At 39.5% G+C, this 21,929-nt stretch overlaps 1 protein-coding gene across 8 annotated transcripts in view; it reads left to right on the top strand.

The window, feature by feature from the left end:
• Positions 1 to 2,535: 2,535 nt before the first annotated feature.
• Positions 2,536 to 21,929, top strand: part of aifm3 (AIF family member 3) — a 254,504-nt gene continuing 235,110 nt past the window's right edge. For 6 of the 8 annotated variants that reach the window (XM_073065336.1, XM_073065339.1, XM_073065340.1 and 3 more), the window contains exon 1: positions 2,536 to 2,653. The gene's annotated coding sequence lies outside the window, so the exon portion shown is untranslated. Of the gene's footprint in view, positions 2,654 to 12,130; positions 12,455 to 17,522; positions 17,646 to 21,929 lie in introns of those variants that run through there. The other 2 variants (XM_073065338.1, XM_073065337.1) reach the window with 2 other exon arrangements.

Below are 21,929 nucleotides of genomic sequence, written 5' to 3' on the forward strand. Positions count from 1 at the left end.
ACATGGGCCTCTGAAACAGGACATAGGGTTGTTGGATGCTGTGGGGGATTCACACAGTTGTAGAATTATTTTCCTTTTCTTTTGGAGATCTAAAAACACTCCAAAGAATGGTAATGAGTTGAATCTTACAGTCTTGAATTTGATGTTACATCCTTCCAAAGCGTAATTTCAAAAGGAGCAGTTACTGCTGCATTATATCCATTTCTGTCACAATTCACTTTAAGGGTGGTGACTTCCTGCATTGTGGATTGGGAATTTAGTTTCTAAATGTGAAAGGCAGAAACACAGTTTGAGTAAATTTAAGCCCATATTGGAAGAGTCACCTAGCTTCCATTTTAAAATTTAGTAACATAATGTGGTTTGATCTTTGAATGAAAAAGATATCAAAGATTTTGGAGAAGGTAAGGAAGAACTTGACAAGAATCATGTCTGATTAGAAAGATAGTGGCTCTCAGGAAAGGCTGAAGCAGCTGAAATATTATGTACATGACACATTATGCTACTTACTTTATTGTCACCAAACAATTGATACTAGAGCGTACAATCATCACAGCAATATTTGATTCTGTGCTTTGTGCTCCCTGGTGTACAAATTGAAGTAAATATAATAAAAATTTAAATTATAAATCTAATTAGAAAATAGAAAAGGGAAAGTAAGGTAGTGCAAGTCAGGTCCAGATATTTGAAAGGTATGGCCCAGATCCGGGTCAAGATCTGTTCAGCAGTCTTATCACAGTTGGAAAGAAGCTGTTCCCCAATCTGGCCGTACGAATCTTCAAGCTCCTGAACCTTCTCCCGGAGGGAAGAGGGACAAAAAGTATGTTGGCTGGGTGGGTCGTGTCCTTGATTATCCTGGTAGCACTGCTCCGACAGCGTACGGTGTAAAGTGAGTCCAAGGATGGAAAACAGCAGGCCAGGCAGCATCTATAGGAGAAGCACTGTCAGGACCGAGACCCTTCATCAGGACTAACTGAAAGGAGAGATACTAAGAGATTTGAAAGTAGTGGGGGGAAGGGGAAATGCGAAATGATAGGAGAAGACTGGAGGGGATGGGATGAAGCTAAGAGCTGGAAAGGTGATTGGCGAAAGTGATACAGAGCTGGAGAAGAACTTTGTGTGTGTTGTTTGAATTTCCAGCATCTACAGATTTCCTCGTGTTTGCCCAAGGATGGAAGATTGATTTGTGTGATGTGCTGGGCTATGTTCACAATCTTCTGCAGCTTCTTCCGGTCTTGGACAGGACAACTTTCATACCAGGTTGTGATGCACCCTAGAAAAATGCTTTCTACGGTGCATATATAAAAATTAGTGAGAGTTTCAGGGAACAGGCCAAATTTCTTCAGCTTTCTCAGGAAGTAAAGGCGTGTGGTGAACTACATATACCTGTCTGGACACGCCCCCCGCTGACTGCTCCTGTGGCTCCTCCCACTGACCGTGGCTCCTCCCACAGACCCTGGTATAAAGGTGATTGGAGCCTGAGCCCTGCCCTCAGTCTCCAGGATGTAATATGGTGGTCAATTGCTGCTTGTTCTTTCTTCCAGCCAATAAAAGCCTATATCTCGTCTCACGTCTCGGAGAGTTATTGATGGTGCATCAAGGCGCTGGTGGGCCTTCTTGGCAGTGGACTCTGCTTGGTTAGACCAAGTCAGGTTATTTGTGATATTCACACCAAGGAACTTAAAGCTTTCGACCTGTTCCACCTGCGCACCACTGATGTAGATGGGGTCCTGTGGTCCGCTACTCCTTCTGAAGTCAACAACCAATTCCTTCGTTTTGCTGATGTTGAGGAATAGGTTATTGTCTTCGCACCATGCCACCAGGTTCTTAATTTCCTGTCTGTACTCCGACTCATCATTACCCAAGATACAGCCTACAATTGTGTCATCAGCAAACTTATATATTGAGTTCGATGGAAACTTGGCTACACAATCATGGGTGTACAGTGAGTACAGCAGGGGGCTGAGTACACAGCCTTGTGGGGCACCGGTGCTCAGAGTGATTGTAGAGGAGAGCTTGTCCCCTATTTTTACAGCCTGGGTTCTGTCTGTGAGGAAGTTGAAGATCCAGCTGCAGATACTTACATTTAATAATAAAGGAAAAACTTTTGTTATTATCAAAACTTTTAAACTTATTATTAATCATTTTGGATAGCAGGCATTAAGGAATTTAAAAACAATTAAAATTTCAGATGAAGAGATTTTTGTGTGAAAGGCAAAAGGTGCCACTCGATAAGTCCATAATCGCTTTAAACTTTGCGTCTCTTTTCAACAATTTAATAATTTTTTTTCTAGATGACAATATAAAGATCACTTGTGGATTATGACCAATAAAAATAGTGAGGTTTTTTCATGTGTTGATTTTCCAATCCTTATAATAATCAATGACACATGGCTGCTTTGGCAACTGTTCAAAAAGATGACAATAGAGGGTTCAGTGAACCTTTTAATTTAAAAAGTTGTGAGAGTCAATGGTTAACTTCTAGAGTAGTAAAACAGTCACTAACAATGATGTAAGTGGCTGAACTTCGTTCAAAGCCGAGAAGGTTTTTATACCTTTTTTATTGTCACAGTTTACTTAAACTTGTGTTACTATGCAGTTTCATATACAGTACACCTTAAATATATACCTATCCATTTAGTGGTTCCTCTTGCGGGTAAGTATTGAGACAATATTTGTTGTATTTGTTGGATACTGAAGGACCTGAAATCAGAACTGCAAATTATTTCCTTCATTGCCGCTGCACAGGATGATCTGCTTGGAATTGATCCCTTGCCACGCTCACTTTATGATTCTTGATGGGTTTTGCTATCTCTTTTTTTTGTACAGGTACTTGTTCTCAATGAAGCATGTCACTGTATAGAATGTCTTAATTTAATTTGCATGAACTGGTGTAAATGGAGCAGATTGATATGAATTGAACTAATAACTAGGTGGAAATTTGACATGTCTGAAGTCATCAACCCTCTGTCCAAACTCTACAGGAATTTAAAAATAAACAATTGGAGAGCACAATTGATATCCATTCCTCTCTTTGAATCTCTTAACTGAATAGAGAAAACTTTACATAAAATTCCAGCATATAACATGAAAATCCAATGTGCAGTTTTTAAACATGTCACTTCACTGACTGTGGCAACTGACTTATCTTGCTCAGTTGGAGGTTGCAGCTCTCAGCAGTACTTACATTGATCCTGCCTAGGCCAGGGGCTCCATTATTTTTTCCAACTTGAGTGACTAAATGAATGTAGAATATTTTTAAATGATGGATATCTTTTATGTAAGCCTCCCATACATCAGTAGAAGTACATTTTTCATTTATTTACTGATCACTTGTTTATGCTCCTAATTGCTGCCATGAACAATAATACTCCCCAAATTCCTACCGCATTGACTAGGAAGTTCCAGGATTTGGACCTGTTGTATATGAAAGATCAACAAAGTACTTCTAAGTCAGGATATTAAGTGAGTTGGAAGATAACTGGCTTGAGAACGTGTTAATGTTAGACTCATGCTGCAGACTCTGTTGGTGCGAGAGTTGAGGTTAGTGACCAGTGACAGTGTACTTAATGAAGGGTAACATCTCAGCTATGTAAAGCCAGTAGAAGAGGAAGAAAACAGAGTGTGGTGGATATTGTGTTAGTCATATAAGCTGCTTTGTTTTGTTTGGTGTTGAGGTTCTTGAGTGTTTTAGGAACTGCATTTATCCAGTCAAATGGAGATTATTTTGCCAGACTTCTGATTGTAGCTGATTGAATGGAAAGGATAGGTGGTAGATAATCAGGAGGTGAGTCACTTGTCACAAGATGCTCAGCTCTGACCTGTTTTGTGGCCATTTTATTAACCTGATACATTAATGTTTCTGGTTAGTAGTTATATCCTGCAATTTGATGGTAGGGATTTAATGCAATTGATTGTCAAGTAATTGATGGTTAGAACCTGTCTTGATGGAGATGGTCACTTCTGGTATTATGTGATGTGAATGTTGTCATGTACTTTAACCTTTCCTGAATGTTGCCCAGGTCTTGCTGCTTGCATAAATAAATTATTTAATTTTCTCACCACCACTTTCTCAAGGGCAATTATCCATGAAAAATAAATGCAGGATATTTAATGAAAGCCAGATGCCCAAAAATGGATAAAATAAATGTAAATCCAAATGTTATTTTCAGAGGTATATTAATTATTATTGATGTGTTGGTGCATGGCCAAGTGGTTAAGGCGTTCGTCTAGTTATCTGAAGGTCACTAGTTCGAGCCTTGGCAAGGTACTTAACCACACATTGCTCTGCAATGACACCGGTGCCAAGCTGCATGGGTCCTAATGCCCTTCCCTTGGACAACATTGGTGGCGTAGAGAGGGGAGACTTGCAGCTTGGGTAAATGCCGGTCTTCCATAAAAAAAACCTTGTCCAGGCTTGCGCCCTCTAAACTTTCCAAGGTGCAAATCCATGGTTTATTGAGACTAACGGAGGCCTACAATTATTATACATATATTGTAAGTGTGACATGAAGCACACAAAGGAATACTTCTTTCACCAATATTGCTTGAAGAAGTTATGAGTTTGAAAAGAATGACTGGTGCATATAGGCAGTGGTTTGGGAGTCTGAATGGAATGGGTACCAGATCTAAGCTTAGGGGAAGAAAGATTTGGGCCTGAGATTGACTGAAAGTAGGACTTGGTGCTGGTGCTATTGAGGAGGTGGTGGCTTAGAATTTTAGTGGGAACAGGGTGACCAACGTGTAATATTTTAGGACAGGAATTGACCTCATCCATTTGATGTGTTAATAATGAAATAATAGAGGTTTGCTCTGTGAAAGTGCTTACTGCATAACCATCGGTATTTTCAACAACAACTTTGAATTTATACAAGATAAATTTCTGAATGCATATTAGGGTTAGGAATTTCTGAAATGGGCCGCTGATCACAAGCAGCATTCCTTCAGTTTCCTAATGTGTGTTTCCTCACCATTGGTACAGCTCAGTACCTTAATCCCATGGCATTACATTCACAAGACAAAGAAGTTCTTGTATAGCATCTTTCAAACATGAAGACATCCAGAAGTGTTTTGCTCCTAATAAGTGTATTCACTATTTGAATGCACAATACATGGCAGCCATTTGCACACATGATGATTATTTTATTGAGAATGGTCAGGAAATAAGTAATTCAAGACCACTGGAGAATTCTGCTTTGAACATTGTTGTGGAATCTTTTATGACTACCATTGTTTCACATTTTAAAAAAATTGCCTATAAATTTTGTAGCACGAAATGCAGACCAAGAGTTCCAGTGTTCGATGCTTTTACACAGTCAGGGAAACTAGTGAAAGAAAAGCTGCCAGTTAATTAAACTTGTACTCTGAGATTTGATCTTTCTTTATATTATAGTTCCTTAAGGCCAGGAATGATTTACTTCTGCGGCAGTTCTTTGGGTCTGAGGTTATTGAAGAATCTGTGGACTGCCAGGTGAGGCCAGGGCTACAGATAGGTGAGAGGGTCAGCTGGAGTTGTGTGCTGATTGTCTGTTGGCACATAACCTCCACATGGTCATATTTGAATAATTCAAAGTACTCAGTCCCTTCTGGATGCTCCATTATTTGAGTGGTCATACGGGATAGATATCATCTTTGTCAGTGAGGATATTACAACTTTGCAAAGTGATTTTCAAAGTATCTTTCAGGTATCTTAGAATTTTCCTGGCATGACAGACCATGTTTCAGGAGCCTTGCCTGCTCACCTTTCCTGGGTGAGCATAATCAGTGTGTTGGTTCAGAGGATACTTTTATCTATTTATTGAGATATAGTGCAGAATAGGCACTTATGGCCCTTCGAGTCACGCTGCCCAGCAACTCCTGATTTAACTCTAGCCTAATCACAGGACAATTTACAATGAGCAATTAGCCTACCAACCAGTACATCTTTGGACTGTGGAAGGAAACTGGAGCACCTGGAGGAAACCCATGCAGTCACGGGAAGAACATACAAACTCCTTACAGACTGCAGCAGGAAATGAACCTGGGTTGCTGGTACTGTAAAGCATTGTTCTAACCACTACGCTACCAGACCACTGCTGGTCTAGGTGAAGGTGTTGACATTTGATTTAAATATTCTATCAATAGATTTAGAGACTTTACAGACATAGTGTTTTGTGGTGTTACTTACAGTCTTCATCTTTTCACATTTCTTTCTTCAGTTGACTGATGGTTATGCTGATCAGCGGGGATGGTAATAAATTTCATTGCCTACTTTCATTAAGAAATGACTCCTGAGATAAGAAGTGTGATACATGTTTCCTGGGGTCTTGTATCATATTGTCATGTCCAGACTGCCAGCTTGTATTCCTTCCCCTTCCCCCACCCCTTTATTTGACATCTGCCCTTTATTTTCGAGTCCAATGAAGAATCTCAGCCTGAAACATCAATTGTTTATTCCCCTCCATAGATGCTGCCTGACTTGTTGAGTTCCTCCAGCATTTTGTGTGTGAAGATAGTTTAATGGCTTTCTCATTAGCTTTCCTTCAATGGGAAGATTCGTTGGAATGGAGAATTAGATAGATTAATGTTAGGAAGAGGATTGGTATTGGTATGACTTCTCAACTCCAAATTGCACTGGGACCAGGTGTTTGGTAGACCTCTTGGTTAGGATTGCAGCTTGCTTGTCCTTGAGAAGTCATTTAAATAGTTGGCTAACAAATGTTGTTTGTTGAGGTTTGATACATCCAGGCTGAATGGGTTGATTCAATCCATCCATGATAAGCAAGTTTAGGGCTCATTGATGGGATTTCATTGAAATCCCTTTATTTTGAATAAGTAAGTGCACTTTCATTTGGTGAGCTTGCATGCTCCTCACTTTTAAGATCATAATCCTTTTGTTTTGAGCATCTAGGATTCCTCTGATGAACAGTAGGGTGAAGCTGATTTACAATCTTTCACCAGATTAAACTGTATTCCAGAAACTCTTTGCATTTGTAAATTGTTACTGGATGAGCTTCTGTTCAAAATGAATGAGACTGAAGCATGAATACAGCTTTAGCAGGTATTCCACAAACCCAAATAACTCGACATTAACTTTGAACCTCAGTGCCATTTCTCAGTAATTTCTTTTCCCCATGTATTCATTCACATGGTAGGCACAATGGTGTCGTCTAGATGGCATATTGTGATAGGATTAGAACCAGACACACTTCAATTGAGTTCTGCTTAACTTTCACCACCACTGCCACTGAGACTCGAGCTGTGTTGGGGTGTTAGTGCAAAGCTGATAGATGAGGTCTGAAATTTCTCAGTCCATCACATTGCTCTAAATACTTTTTCCTTCTATGCATTTGAGAAGTGTCACATCTACCACCTGAAATGCACAAAGAGCACCCTGTTGACCTTTATCATTTTGTTTTGTGGATTAGGAGTTGCTACTAAGTGTAGTACTTGTGCAGTTAATTATAAAAGTAATACAAAGCTTTGCAGGCTGGAAAGTGTAAAATATGGTTATAAACAAACTGTTTGGAATGTTAGTAGAAATTGCTGATTTCTTTCAGTCCTCAAGTGTAATAATACTTTGAAATTAACTGACTGCAAATTAATACAAAGCCATAATCAAATGCAGTTAATGGCAGGGGGTTAATCCATTGTGGACGGCTTTGCAAGGATCCAACTCAAAGTAGAGATTGTAGTTAAATCACAGACTTTGATGGGATTTATTTCAACGCAAGTTACAGTGAAACTTTTTTTGGTAAGAACAAAAAATAGAACAGGATAATCAGTAGGTCAGGTAACATTAGTGGAGAGAAACAGTTTATGTTTCAGGTCAGTGGAAATGATGTTCTCTGCATGAGGTCATGGACCTGAAATATTAACTATTTCTATTCCAGAGATGCTGCCTAACCAGATGAGCATCTAAAATATGTTTTGATTTCATTTGATTTCCAGCATCTGTAATATTTTTTTCTTTTCAGTTCTTCTTAGACAGGCCCTCGAGTTCGAGGGTGCCCTGCTTCTGTTCCAGTTCTTAAATTTCTGAGATGGCAGATGAAGCCAATGTTATCACTTTAGACTCTGCCACAGAGGGAACAGTAGGTGCTAAATCATTGAACACATGGATAGGCCAGGAAGTGATGCCCTTCTTTCATCAGTTAGCAGTGTGCAATGTTCTCTCACACATTAAGGCTATAATCCCACCTGATCTGGACAAACACCAGTTTGCCTACCGGGCAAACCGCTCCACTGAGGATGCAATCACAACAGCCCTCCATATTGCTCTGACTCACTTAGAGGAACTGAACACCTATGCGAGGATGTTATTTGTGGACTTCAGTTCTGCATTTAACACAGTCATCCCCCATAAACTGGTCAGCAAACTGAACACTCTTGGCCTTGGTTCCCCCCTGTGCTCATGGGTCATGGACTTTCTCATAGACCAACCACAGCGTCAGAATTGATAAGCTACACACTCTTCACACATGACTGCACCCCCATCTACACCTCCAACTCCATAATTAAATTTGCGGACGATACTACAGTGGTTGGCCTGATCTCGGATGAAGATGAAACAGTCTACAGTCTCGAGGTGGATCATCTGACGGAGTGGTGTAAGGACAATGACTTGGTCCTTAACACTTCTAAAACAAAAGAGATGATCATTAACTTCAGGAGATAAAAGGACAGAGTACACCCCCCCCCCCCCTTCTCCATATACATGGAGAGGTAGTAGAAAGTGTGGAAAACCTAAAGTTCCTTGGAGCTATGTTGTCAAAACAGCTGACAAGGTCCACCAACACCTCGCTGCTTATAAAAAAGGCGCAACAAGGACTTCTTCCTCAGAAAACTGAAACAGGCCAAACTCCCACAAAAGCTGTTGCTTAACTTCTACAGAAGCACAATTGAAACCATCCTGACCAACAGCACCACAGTGTGGTATGCCAGCTGCACAGCTGCTGAGCGACAAGACCTGTATCGCATGGTGAAGGCGGCCCAGCAAATTGTCAGGATGGAGCTCCCAGGACTGGACACCATCTATTCCAGCAGACTCAGGAGGAAAGCAATCAGCATGACCAGAGACACCACACACCCTGGCCACTCCCTGTTTGACCCGTTGCTGTCCAGCAACAGGTTCAGGACACTAAAAGCCAGAACAAATAGACTGTGGAACAGCTTCTACCCCAGAGCTGTGGCCTCCATCACACCACTCCCACAGAGCAATGATTGAAATTGTGAGCACACACAAGGACTCAAATACTTGCACTAACGGCACTTTGTACATTACTATGATATTCTGGCGCTGCTGCAACTTATTTTCTGCTACTTATCTATTTAATACTGTTTTTTAAAAATTACTGTCTTGTTTTTATCTACTGCTTTATTTAATTGCCTGAGAGGAAGCTAAACAGAGTTTCATTGTACCTATGTATAATGACAATAAAGATCATTCAATTCAATTCAATAATAGTAAGAGCTACAGTGCTAGTGGAATATGAATACATCAACACTGCCTGAGAGTGGGTTTATCTGAATAATTCATGCATTCTCAGTGTTTGGAAAGCACAGTGTTGTTGAAGTGTGTGGGTTCTCCAGCACTGCTGAAATGGAATTTCTAGCTCGTAGAAAAAGTAAGAAAATAAATAATCTGTAGGTCTTATCTCTACATCTCTCTTCTCAGGTTCTGTTTTTTTTTTAAAATTGCAGATAGAAGAGATTGCAGATGCTGGAATCCAAGGCAACAAATACTGCAGGAATTCAGCAGGTTGGGCACCATCTGTGGGAGTGAGGGTTGTTAAGGAATTGTTGAATGACAGTTATTAGAAACCTGTCCTGATGAGAAATTTTGACACAGAACATTGATAAATCCCCAACAGATGCTGCCCGACTTGCTGAATTCCTCCAGCAGATTGTTTGTTACCCTGGTATGTTACTTTTGTTGGCTGTCATTTTCTCTCACTTCTTTGGAACTGAGCTGGTAATTTTGTGTAGTAACAAGTTGTCATTCAGATTCCACATTAAACCATGACCTCATCTGCCCTCATAGATAGATATTAATGGAAAGGAAAGGAGGAAAGATTCTAACCATCTTCATCATGTTACCCTCATTTCCTATATACTGTTAACTTCTAGATTAATGATTTGGTAGACTTTGTTCCTTCAGTTATTCCTCATTGTGTGAAGATTTAGCCCTCAGACTGAAACCCAGCTCAAGGTTGCGAGAGTGAGCTTCACACGGATCAGCTTCCCTATCATGGGCACAGGTGGATTTTCTGGCATTAGCAAACAAATACAAATATGTCTGAGTCACATTACAATTTATACCTTCATTGAGGAACCTATCCAAGATTGTTCTTAGACCTGTGTGTAGGATAAAGGGAAGAAAATAGAAAAAGGCTGCAGCAGCAGTATGGAGCTGATTATACCCTTTTTGGATAATGTGAATTTCATTCTATCACCTGTTGCTATTGCAATATGGATCACATAGGTTCATACATTATATGGGTTCACAGTCATGACAGCCCACTTGAGTAGGTTTGTTGATTTTGGACAGGCATATTGAAGGTGATAATGGGTCTTCTGGAACATTTGTCACCAAAAATCCAGATGAATGTAACAGAAGTAGGAATGAAGAATCCTGAATATTGTCTGCATATTAGAAAGTAACAGCACATTTCCTCATACTGACTTCAATCATCCTAAAGACGCTTGTTCCATGGTCCCAATGCTTTGATCGACGGAGGCAATAGCTGAATCTAGTGACTTTGTAGATTACTGTTAGTCACTGCCTTCATTTTCATTTGTCAGCTGTTTTATTTATCTATGAACCTGAGTAAGGCAGAATTTTTTGTTTGGGGTAAATGGCCAGTCAGTCAACAGTGGCTACTCTTTTGACCTAATAGGTAGAGTTAAATACCATTTATTTGTCTTATTGGGAACATAAATATCTGATACATTACAATTTTAATGGTAAAATTAAAATTGTAAGTTAATGAGGTTAATTGTTGAGTTAGATGATGAGGAGAATGCTTTGTCAAAGGATAACTGACCCTGTAAAAAGGCAATTGAGGTCAGGCTTCAGTCAGAGAAATTCTTGCCCTTCCACAGAGCCTTTCATCAACTGAGGGCATCCAGAATGAGAGACCTGGGAAATATTGCTACTGCTGTACTATATAAGCAAAACATGTCTTGACAGTTTGTGCATAACAAATATTAAAATAATAATCAGTTTGTTTGTTTTGGTGATCTTCATTCAGGGGTAATTTCAGGGACAATAGGGTAAGTCCAGTACTGTACATCAAAAGAGTACCATGGGATACAGTATATCCACCAGTGAGAATAGCTGAGGCCTCATATTTACAACCCAGTCGGAAAACAGCATCCATGACACTGTAGGGTTCCCTCAGTACTGCACTTAATGTGCCTGTCTAAAATATTGTGGTTATATCTCTAATGTGCGACTTGAACTGAGAACCTTCTAATTTACAGTAAACCACAGTTGACAGAACATACCTCTGGAGAGTAGTCAGTTATTGAGTGTAGTAAATCGATAGATAATTGTCAGAGAATACACTACAACATAGGAATTGAGTATATGGTGATATGCAGTAACTACCTTTGGCACCACCTTTGTTATCAAAACAATAGCATCATTTGAATTTACAGTACTTACATTTAGCAGTACATCACAAAATTTGTTCAGGATAAAATCATCACAACTGAGCAGTCAAACTGCTCTTTAACAGCAAGAGAGTTCATTGTTTTCCATGAAAGTAAACAGTTAAAGAGACTGACAGCTGTCAAATCTTTGTCTCAAATCCTTAATTAATTGATACACTTTTGTTCTTAATTTTTAATATAGTCTACTTCCTAATATCAATGCTTACCACCAGTCTGACCCCCCCCCTCCCCCAACCATCTCCTAGATTTGCTCCTACTTCCCACATGAGAGTCGGCAGGAATATTAATCAACAGATTTTAAAGGTAAGGGAGCTTCCCATCCCTAGAGAGCTGCCAGGCTGTGATGTCATTGCAGCATTCACATGGTCATTCGATGGGAATGACAGTCAAAGGCGTAAGAGAGAGTATGAGTCAGCCTTTCTGGGGATAGCAATCTGCTGTCAGGACCTTGGAAAGAGAGAGGGGAGCGGCAGAGAAGAGAGGAGGAGTAAGGACTAATTCTCAATTCGTGCTGTGCTTACATCCTGCTACTTCATCAATGCTGCATATTGCCGAGGGCTGGCTGGCAGAGCTCCCTGCTGCATTCCACTTGCTGGTCTTTCTTTTCGCCTCTGCTGCAGAGACTTCAGCCTCATGTGATTATCATTCAGGAAATTCCTTGGCAAACATATTTACTACCAGACTGCCACAAGCTGAAGACAGAGACTCACAGCAAAGGAAGAAATCTGTATTTCTGCTTTATATAAGAAAATAAACATTACCAAGTGTTTCCAATCATTCTGTATCAGCGGCTTAGTACTAGGTAAGTGCCATTGAGGCTGCATCTCTGTGAATATTAGGTGTCAGTTTTTGGTTGTGACTAACTCTGTCCCTGTTTTGTGAGAATGGCTTATTGCTGGTTTAGCAAAATGCATCGTGCTTTGCTCTGTACATGGCACAGAATTAGAGGGAGATAGAATCACAGAAATAAATAATTCCAGCACTGCAACCTTAATTATAATATGCTATTTGCTTGTAATTGTTAGCAGTATATTTTAAAGCATGGGCTTTATTTTCTATAGAAACTAGTGTATCCTCGTGTCAGCAATATTGGATGGCAGAAAGCAAGACACCATAGACTGTTTAAATGGACATAGCAGTCTAGTGAGCTGAGATTTTTTTTTGACTTTGCATTAAAGGATTCATTCCTGTTCTGTATTTACAGTGAATAGGAGCAACCAGGCAAATTATTTGAGTATATGCAGTGGGTATTTGGTTCTATTTTTGAATGGTTTGCATTGCAGTTTTAAAGTGTTTGGGTTGCAGAAAACTGAACTAAATTTTCTAGCAGTTTATTAACCATTTGGTTACTGCAAAATATTTCAACATACAGTGTACTGTGGAAAACAATAGGATAGTTTGCATTCATAGCATTGAAGGTAAATAAAAGTCGAGTGATTATGATCAGATAACTTATTTGTATTCTTTTAAATCTGCTTGAGAGGACATGGAGCCTTGGTTTAATGTTCAATAGGAAGAATGTTAATATGGGGGAACAGAGGTTTCATGGAATTAAATAACCTGCATACAGTGAGTTACATAGGTACTAACACAGTTGCTGCTATTTAGGGCATACAGAGTTTACACAAAATTATTCAGTGAAGTACATATAGCACAACCAATTGCTATGCCCTGAGGACTAATGATATCAAGCATGGAATTAGGACAGAAAAACATACTAAAATAGGACAATATTTGTCCTCAAGTTACAAAAAGGAAATAAAAGCTAAATTAGCTGATTTTATTAGCTAAATAAAATCCATTACTTATATGAAGGAATGTGGATCTCCTGGTAGTAGATGGCATGAGAAGAGATTATTAGTTGTCATTTGTATGGTGTAAAATAGATCCAACAGTCAGTTACTTGTGGAACACCATCCATCTGGCAATGAGTTAGGTCCAGAAACTTGAGGAATATGTTTCAGTGAGTTAAATCAAGTGCACTGGATAACAGTCAGTGAGTTAAACTGGAAATGAAGGATGCTTGGCATTGACTTTAATCCAGAGCAGTAACATACAGTGAGCTGGATAAGTTATAACAACAAGCAGTGGATGTTGAAGTGGCAGACAAATTCTGGTGGATTCTATAGGAGAGAAGAATAAACTTAGCCCAGTGATATTTGATATTTTTCTAGACATTACAGGCAATACTTGTTTCTAATTGGAATGGTATCGATGAATAAAAGCTATTCTGACCATGTGATATTGAGGGCCATAACAATAAAAGTGTTACATCTGTATATTTGCTTACTGGAATATAATGTAGAACAACATGAAATCAGCAATCAGGTTTTACACAGAGGATAACAGAGTGCTTGCTAATTTCAAGATGACTGAAATGCATTAACTGTATTTTCTTAACTGATCTCCATTTATGTTGAAACTCTTTGTCTTAAATATTCTAGTGACCTGAATCTTGTCAACTAAGTGTCTACATGTTCTTATTAACTGTATCCCAATTTATCATGGAAGTTTTCATGACTGGTTTTGCAAGATCTATCTTGTTTGGCTCAGTTTGTACTTAGCTAAAAATGAGCAAATGTAAATTAGGGAAAGAAGTAATAGCCATCTGAAAACCATGTTTGTTCTTCTGACTGCAGTGAGCTGTTGTGTGCAATTGTAAGCAGAGTCCCTTTAAGACAAATTTTGTATTGTATTGAAATGAATGTAATACTGTGTGGGTACATTTGGATAGCAGAAAGCAGGGCACATCAGATAGTATTTATGTGGACATTGCTGTCTAATTAAAACAGATATTTTTCACATTGATGTCAAGGATTAATTGCAGCTCGGAACTTGTAGTGAATGAGAATAAGTAGGCAGTACTTGACTAAATGGTCACTTTGTGGATTGTGTTGTATTTCTGACATGGCTGGTTTGCACATAGTCGATGTGAACTTTTGGAGAGCATTGTTAACCATTTGGCCACTGGAAGATATTTCAGCATAAAATATAGAGTAGATGATAACAGGATAGTTTTCATGACTAATATAGATTGTAGCTCCAAATTATGAGAAGAATGATGTGACCTGGCATGATTGTGAGCAAATAATCTGTTTTAATATTATTAATTAAGGGATGAATATTGATTAGTACTTGAGGCAAATGGTGCTGTGATACCTATGATATCAGTTTTATACCTAATTGAGATTAGCATAGTGAATGCCAAAGATCCACAATTACTCTGGGTAAACAAATTTCTCCTAATTTTGGGTCTTAATGTGACTAACCTCTCATTTTAAATCTTAAGTCCATACTTCTGGACTTCAGAAAATAGGTCAGTTGCTCTAAGGAAGGAAATGATCATTTCTCAGTTTTCTAAATACAGAGAATATTCAATTTAACTTCTCCTTGTAGGACAACTGTTCTTCCCTTTGTTGCACTGCTACTGAGACAGGGACATATTACTCTATATTACATAGCTCAGACTAATTTTCCTTGATTTGTGTATAAGGAATCAAATTCCTCTGAATGCCAATGCTTGTCAGTCATGCACCTTTTAAAAATTTTCCGCAGCTAATAAAACTTGGCTCTCGGTTAAGACTCACAATGCAGTAAGCAAGTGCGGTGATGCTAGTGATTTGTGAATAGAATCCTGGTTTGAGAGAGTGCCATGTATTTTCCAGTTGAGATATTATTAACAATTACTCAACAGATATACTGTACTTGCTTTAATGTGACTAGTCAGAGCATTACAGAAGCAGGAGGATAGAGTAATGTTTAAGCGAGAGGATACTGATTGATTCAGTTACATTCTTAATAAAGAAAAACAACTGACGCAATCTTTTTCCAGGTTGCAATAAATTTCCAATGAAAATAACTCCAGCCATTTGAAAGAAGACCTTTGTTATTGATGGTTGGATTTGAGTCACTTTCTTGTGCAGAAAATTAAAACAAAAATTATGGAAATCAGAGAGATTCTGTGAAAATTCAGGTTAATGGCCTTTCATCAGAACAAGTGAAATTTAGAACAAAACAGGTTTTAAAGTATAGAGAGAGTCGAGAGGGGAAGGGAGAATTGTGGAACAATGACAGTTCATAGCCAAAATGGAGTTACTTATATTCCACTTCACTTTCCTCCTCAATTGTGTGAAAGACAATAGGGTTTAAATGATTAAGAGAAGGTTAATAGTGCAAGGTGAAAAAGAATGATAATAGCATGTGTACAGAAACAAAATATCGGTTTAGGGAGATATAAGGGGAAGAAAGCAAAATCAGTACAGGTAGTCCCCGAGTTACGAACATCCGACTTACAGACAACTCGTACTTGTGAACCAAGGAAGGAGAACGCTGTCCGCCATTTTAAGTTGGATCGCGATGCCGTCCACCATTTTAAGTTGGACTGTGAAACCGTACGCCATTTTAAGTCATTGCCGTTGACACTGTGTTGAGTGTTTAACTTAGTATTCGGCTTAAATTTTTCTTAGTAAGATTCACCCTGACCCCGCCCCCATGTTCCGGTCGGATGGTAGTACAGTGAGATCAGCGCCGGGCTCAAGAACGGAGGTTCGATTCAGTGACAGTCCGCTCCCATGCCGGGTTGATGTCGATCCAGTGACTCCCATACCATCTATGCCTGGTTGATGTCGAGCTCGCAACTCGACCTTGTAAAAAAAAACACTGCCACCTCCAATTTAAATACCCACGCGGAATATTGTGGAGGATCAAATGCCCAAACCCAGCACAGCCCCCACTTGTCCCATTTAGCCTGTCTCAGTGCGGTAGTTCTTAGGACCCAGCGGACCTCAGGAGCCGGCGCAGCTCAGGACCCTCTGTCCGCAGTGTTTCTGTTCCATTGACGGGATGCGATCGCGATTGAAAATAAAGTGTAAATAATAAAGTGTTTGGAAAGAGGTGAAATGCCATCGGTCATTAGAAAAGCATTAGGCTACAGTCAGTCAACGATCGGAACAATTTTAAAGGATAACGGATAAAGTGAGAATAATGGAGCATGTGAAACACCCTGCCCCAATGAAAGCTACAATTATTACTAAGCAACACAGTGGTTTAATTATTGGAATACATACGTTTTATATGCATGGAAAGGTAAAATATATACTATATATTAAATCAAATGTTTGACGAACTGACGCTAAATAATACCGGATGTACTTGTTCCGACTCATGTACAAATTCGACTTAAAGACGGACTCAGGAACGGAACTCGTACGTAACCCGGGGACTGCCTGTATATGAAATTACTAAAAGCAAATCTTGTGAATAATTGCAACCAATAAATAAAAGTAGACAATGTTGAACTCAATGTTGAAGCTGCTATGTGCCTAGAAGATAATTCTTATGGTTTTATTGAAACAGTGTTGGGCGCTGAAGATCACTCAGGATTGCAAGAGAGGTAGAGCAACGCCTAATCTACATTTGTCTCCCTTGCGTAAAGCAAATCACATTATGAGTAGCAAATACAGGATACTAAATGGAAAGTTATACAAGTCAATCAGCGTTTCAACTGGAATGTCTTTATGGTCCTGATACTGGTAAATTAGTTTAAAGGTGGGAAAGAGTAAGTAGAAGGACAAGTTTGCAGCCCATGTGATTTCATAGAGGTGCCATGGGCAAGGCAGTGAACCTTGAAGGAAATTAAGGTGTGATCCAGAATATCTACAGTTCTGGTGGAATGCTAAAAGGAGAGAAGAGCAGAAAATGTGTTGGTAATGGCATAATTGAGTGATATTGGAACTGACAGAAAACTGAATATGGCAGCTGATAGGTTGGAAAGTTTGGAGAAGGAAAGCCCTATCTTTGTTCTCAGAGTAATATATTGTGACACATACATACTTTGATAATAAATTTACTTTGAATTTTGGTTCTGAAAGGTTTGGAGGGCATGAGTGATAGTAGAAGTCCTGGAAATGAATGGAGATGGTCAAGATCTATTCCCCTTATGGTGGAGGGATTAAGGAAAATTGAAAACGTACTGGAATCACTGATGTGAAAGGGTAAGATGAAAGTTATTATCAGAATTAATGACAATTTCCAGTTTTGAGTGAAAGAAAGAAGTGTGACTATCAATGTACCAGAAAATGAATAACAAAGAACTTGGATGTGATTGAAAAGAATTATGTTCCACCTACCTGAGTCTAAGAAATTGTTGTTTGATAAAGAGAACAAGTTCAGCCACATGGAGGTGACTGTGGTGCAGGAGGTGGACTTAAGGGCCCCAGGCCAATATAGTGGGAATGAATTTATCAAGCAATTTGGTTAATGATGAAAATGTGATGGTTGGGGGCAGGATATTGGAAATTGAAAACTTTTGAAATGGTTTTCATAGGTTTTGCAAATATAGTTGTGGATAGATTGGATTAAGGGAGAGAAAGTAGAGTCAAGAACTAGGACTTCGGTTGGATAAGAACAAACAAACAATAGTGCAATCTTGTTTGTGGATATTAGGTAGAAGGTAAAAGAAGGCAGAATGTTATGAAGCTACAATGACCTCCAGAGGGGATGAGACAAGTGATTGTCTGTGAAAGGATGTCCTAACCTTTGATGGTGACTTTGTGATCCAGAAGGAGTAACAGAGAGGTGTTGGAGAATTGCAGTGGAGGTCATTTTATCCAGACAGCAATAGTACCATCCTTATCTGCTACAGCTGCAAGTTTGCAGGAGGGAATGGAGGAGTGTGTGTAACAGTAGGTTAAAGGAAGTGAATGGAATGTAAAAACTGGATGGTTAGGTCTTGCTGTCAGTATGTAATGGGAAGATCTCGAGAAATTGAAGAGCCAGTGGGAAAAATTCAGATGGATCAGAAATAATGAACTTTAGTGAAGAGAATCAATGTACAGAATGAAGAACTTTAGCAAAGAAGTGGTTGCAGAAATGAAGATGTTACGAGAATAGTTCAACATCATTTGAGTTTTATGTTGAGATAAGCATATTGGGGAGGAAACTGAGACTTGGGTCGTTTCATTACAGAAGGAAATTAGGAATGTCTAGTTAAAGCATTATGGTGAGGCAAAGCATGCAATGGAAATGTGGATTATGATGGCTTTGGGATTGAGTAAATTGGTGCTGTTGAAGAGGAAAATTGTGAGCTTGCACTATCATCCTAGTATGGTGGTAGAGGCAAGTACATTAGAGGCTTTTAAAAGATGTTTGCCTTGGCACATGGATGTAAGGGAGCTGGAAGGATATAAGCATTATGTTGGTAGAAGGGGTTAGTGTTTAATGTTTTTGATTTGCTTTTTTGAAGTTTGAAGTAAAACGTATTATCAGAGTACATACATGTCAGCACATCCAACCCTGAGATTCTTTTTCTGTGGGTATACTTAGTAAATCTATAAAATAGTAACTGTGAACAGGACCAGTCGACAACGAACTGTACAAATGCAGGTATAAATAAAAAGCAATAAATAATGAGCATGAAATAACAAGATAAAAGAGTCCTTAAATGAATGTAGTTAACCACTTTTGTTCAAGAGCCTGATGGTTGAGTGGTAGTAACTGTTCTTGGACCTGGTGGTGCGAGTCCTGAGGCATCTGTACCTTCTACCTGACGGCAGCAGTGAGAAAAGAGCATGGCCTGGCTGGTGACAATCTTTGATAATGGGAGTTGCTTTCTTACAACAATGTTTCAAGTAAATGTGCTCAATGGTTGGGAGAGTTTTACCTGTGATGTGCTGGGCCGAATCCACTAGCTTTTGTAGGATTTTCCACTCAAAGGCATTGTGTTCCCATATCAGGCCATAATGCAGCCAGTCAGCACACTTTCCACTACCCATCGATGGAAGTTTGCCAATGTTTTTGATGGCATACCGAATCTCCGCAGACTCCTGAGAAAGTAGAGGTGCTGTTGTGCTTTCTTCATAATTATATTTACATGATGGGTTCTGGACAGGTCTTCTGCAATAGTGACAACCAGGAATTTAAAGTTACTGTCCCTCTCCACTTCTGTTCTTCCGATGATTACTAGTTCATGGACCTCTCGTTTCCCTCTCCTGAAGTCTACAATCAGTTTCTTTGTCTTATTAACATTGAGTGAGAGGTTGTTGTTTTAACATCACCCAGCCAAATTTTCAATCTCCCTCCTATACGTTGATTCATCACCACCTCTGATACAGCCCACAACAGTAGTGTCATCAGCAAATGTGTATATAGTGTTGGAGCTGTACTTAACCCCTCAGTCATAGGTGTAAAGCAAGTAGAGTAGGGGGCTAAGTGCACATCCCTGCGGTGCTCCTGTGCTGATGGAGCAAACTGATTAAGCTGCTTTGGCACAACATTGTGGGCCAAATGGTCGGTTCCTGTACTGTACTATTCTATGTTCTATTGCACAGCATTGAATGTTAATATAAGACCTTAAGATACAGGATCAGAATTAAGCCATTTGGCCCATCAAGTCTGCTCTGTCATTTTATCATGGTGATCCAATTCTCCTCTCAGCCCCAAACTCCTGCCTTCTCCCTGTGCCCCTTCATATCTTGACCAATCAAGAATCTGTCAACTTCTGTCTTAAATATGCATAAGGACTTGGCCTCCATAGCTGCCTAAGGCAAAGAATTCCACAGATTCACCACTCTCTGGCTAAAGAAATTCCTCCTCATCTCCATTCTAAAAGGATGCCCCTCTATTCTGAGGCTGTGTCCTCTGGTCTTTGACTCTTCCACCATAGGAAACATCCTCTCCACATCCACTCTATCAAGGCCTTTCTCCATACGATTCGTTTCGATTAGGTTACCTCTCATTCTTCTGAATTCTAGTGAATACTGGCCCAGAGCCAACAAATGCTTTTCATATGACAAGCCATTCAATCCTGGAATAATTTTCGTGAACCTCCTTTGAATCATCTCCAGGGGTTGCAACAAGAATACCTAACCATGGACCTCTACATATCAGAGAGGTTTAAAAAATTAGCTTTATTTGTCACATGTACATTGAAACAATGTGAAATTTATCATTTGCATCAACTACACAGTCAAAGATGTGCTAGGGGCACCCCGTGGGCGATGCCATGCTTCTAGTGCTAACATAGCATGCCCACAATTTACTAGCCATAACCTATACATCTTTGGAATGTAGGAGGAAACTGGAGCACCATATGGTCATTGGGAGAATGCACAAACTCCATACATACGGTGGCAGGAACTGAACCCCTGTCACTGGCACCGTAAAGCATTGCGCTAACCACTATCCTACTGTGCCATCTGTATCATATCCAAATTTGAAGTGCAGAATTTCATATTCCAAGTGGAATATGACTAAGAGACAGTTACTAAAGAAAGTAATTGGGTTGTTAAAGTCATTTCAGGTACATGCCTGTTCAAAGTTTAAAAAAAACACAATAAAGTAACACTAACCTGCAGTGTCAGCTTTCATTTTAAATTAAAATGCCATCTCACCTGCAAAAATGGGAAACAAATTAAAGTGCTAAAACTGGAATCTGAAACAATAACAGAAATATTTGAGGAAATCTCTAAATAAAAATCAGCCAGTCAAGCGCTATCAGTGGAAACAGAAACCTGTCAGCGTTTTGGGTCAGCAAGTCTTCAAGACCATGGGGTAGAGAGGAGCATTTATCGTTTTCAAAGCGGGGCTAGCTGAGGTGTGAGCCCATATGTAGATAGGTTAAGACAGATCAAGTAATAAGGTGCATGAATAGAGACAATTAGCAAGACATTTTAAAGAAACTGGAAGTATTAAAGGAAATAAAGCATAATAAAGGAAAGAGTACCATTTACTTGAAGTTAAAAATCTAGTATTCTTTCTGGAGGATTGCAGAGTGCCTAGAGGAAAGACAGTTCATGCTTGTTTTCACATAGTGGTGGCGGAGGCCTCACAGACAAGTTAGAATGAGAGGAGGATGAAGAATCAAAGTGGCAGCAACAGGAGCCTCAGGATCACTCCTGTGTGCAGGTACTCTGCACAACATTTAGTCTGGATTTGCTTTCTCCAATGTAGAGGAAACGGCATAATCTACATATTGAGGCAACTCGAGTGAATCTGCAGATGCTGGAAATAAATAAAAACACAAAATGCTGGCAGAACTCAGCAGGCCAGACAGCATCTATGGGAGGTAGTAGATGCTGTCTGGCCTGCTGAGTTCTGCCAGCACTTTGTGTTTTTATCTACATATTTACATCATTCTATATCTATAAATAACAAAGGACATGACTTGAGGATTGCAGGGCACCCATTCAGAACAGAGATGCGAAAATTTTTTTTAGCCAGAGTGTGGTGAATCTGTGGAATTTGTTGCCATGGGTGGCAGTGGAGGCCAAGTCATTGGG

Source organism: Hemitrygon akajei, chromosome 14 (assembly GCF_048418815.1).
Source record: "Hemitrygon akajei chromosome 14, sHemAka1.3, whole genome shotgun sequence".
Taxonomy (NCBI): Eukaryota; Metazoa; Chordata; class Chondrichthyes; order Myliobatiformes; family Dasyatidae; genus Hemitrygon; species Hemitrygon akajei.